At 39.9% G+C, this 2146-nt stretch overlaps 1 non-coding gene across 1 annotated transcript; it reads left to right on the top strand.

The window, feature by feature from the left end:
- The first annotated feature begins 1388 nt into the window (after positions 1–1388).
- Positions 1389–1495, top strand: LOC133827700 (small nucleolar RNA R71). The gene has a single exon (XR_009890351.1). It is a non-coding gene; the product is annotated as a small nucleolar RNA R71 (small nucleolar RNA).
- Positions 1496–2146: the final 651 nt, after the last annotated feature.

Genomic DNA, 2146 nt, shown 5'->3' with positions numbered 1-2146 from the left:
TCAATGATACCCCGTGGATGCTTCACCGATCGATCTGCCAACTGTAGAGTAACTGTTGTCGGTCTTGCTTCACTCAAACCAAGTCTTCCGAACATAGACAAGGGCATCAGATTAATACTCACCCGCAAATAACACAAGGCATGCATACACTCAAATTTTTCAATTGTGCAAGGTATAGTAAAGCACCCCAGATCTCTCAACTTTTGGGGCAACTTCCTATGTAATATTAAACTACATTCTTCAGTGAGTGCCACAGTTTCATAGTCTTCCATCTTTCTTTTCTTAGACAAAATCTCTTTCATGAACTTTACATAATTAGGCATCTGCTCCAAATCCACAGCAAAAGGAATATTGATGTGCAGCTTTTTGAACACCTCTAAAAACTTAGAAAACTGTTTATCAAGAGTAATTTTTCTAAGCCTCTTAGGATATGGAACTCAGGCTGGCTGGTCAACAACAACTGGAGGAATTTTCTCTGTACTCTTGTGATCTTCAGTAACCCCTTGCTCAACTGTATCAGACTTTTCACCCAAAATCTTCATTCTGAACCACTAATTGTTGTACACTAGACTGCTCAATTTGTTGACCACTCCTCATAATAATTGCCTGACATTGCTCCTTAGGATTAATTTCAATGTTGCTACGTAAGTTTCCCTGAGGTCTATTATTCAGCAAATTTGCCCACTGCCCCACTTGTGTTTCAAGATTTCTGATAGAGGATCTGGTCTCAGTCATGAATTGAGTTTGAGTGTTGGTAAGAGTCAATAACACAGCTTGTAATTCATTAGGCCTGTCTGGTAGAGCTTGTGGCCTAGGCTATTATGATGAAGAGGCTTAATGCATTGCTTGTTGTTGAGGCATATTCTTATAATACTGACCTTGAAACCAAGATTGCTGGCCTTGATTGTTTCTCCAAGAAAAGTTGGGGTGATTTCTCCAGCCAGCATTGTAGGTGTTGGAGAATGGATTGTTGAATGGCCTCTGAAAATATCCCACAGCTTGAACCTGAGCTTGGTCCATAGGAATGTTATTTTTATTACCAATAGGACACTGATCAAAAGAGTGAGAACCTCCACAAATTTCACACCTAGCTTCCATCTGAATCGCATTAGCGGACACAGTATTCTGCTGCAATTATTTTGTCAACGAGGCCACTTGTGCTGTCAGAGCAGTAATAGCTTCAAGTTCATGTACCCCAACTACCTTTCGAACCCTAAATGACCTCTCATCAGACCACTGATGATTGTTTGTGGCCATGTCCTCTAACAGTTCATAAGCTTCATTGGCACTTTTACTCATGAATGCCCCACCAACAGCATCATTAATAATTGTTCTTGTTGTACCACACAACCCGTTGTAAAAAATTGTGGACCAACATCCACTTTTCTATACCATGATGGGGACATTTTCTCAATATATCCTTGAACCTTTCCCAGGAGTCATACAAAGATTCACCATCCAGCTGATAAAAATTATTAATCTCCCCTCTCAATTTAGCAGCTTTTGATGGAGGAAATAACTTGGCAAGGAATTTCTGAGCCAAATCCTCCCAAGTATTTATCGAATTGGATTGAAGGGGGTTCAACCAACTTTTATCTCTTTCCCACAACAAAATTGGGAATAGCCTCAACCTGATTGCATCGTCGCTCACCCGATTATACTTAAAGGTATCACACAACTCTAAGAAATTTTCCTTTTGCATATGGGGGTCTTCAGAAGGCAAACCACAAAATTTGACGGTGGATTGCACCATTTACGAGATCTCCAGCTTAACCTAAAAATTATTGGCCTCCACAGCTGGCCGTCTTATAAAGTTTTGTACTCCTGTAACAGTGGGCAGTACATAGTCTCTCAGCCTCCTTGTAGTAGGATGTGGAGCCTGACCTTGAACAACCTCGGGAACCTCATTATTCTTGTCATTTTGTGCCATCTCCATAGTCTAACGAGCTAACATCTTGTTTATTCTATTTTGTTTGCAAACCTTCTCAATTTCAGGATTAACTGGAGCAAGGTTATCTGCTCCTCTTCTGCTACACATATAACCAAACTACCTGAATTTGACAAAGAAATGCAGCGGAAATAGGTTAGAAACAAGACAAAGAACAACCAAATTAGAAATAAAATTAATTAGACTGATATTGATAGT

This window comes from Humulus lupulus, chromosome 3 (assembly GCF_963169125.1).
Source record: "Humulus lupulus chromosome 3, drHumLupu1.1, whole genome shotgun sequence".
Lineage (NCBI taxonomy): Eukaryota > Viridiplantae > Streptophyta > Magnoliopsida > Rosales > Cannabaceae > Humulus > Humulus lupulus.
This window is presented reverse-complemented; position numbering and strand designations above follow the sequence as displayed.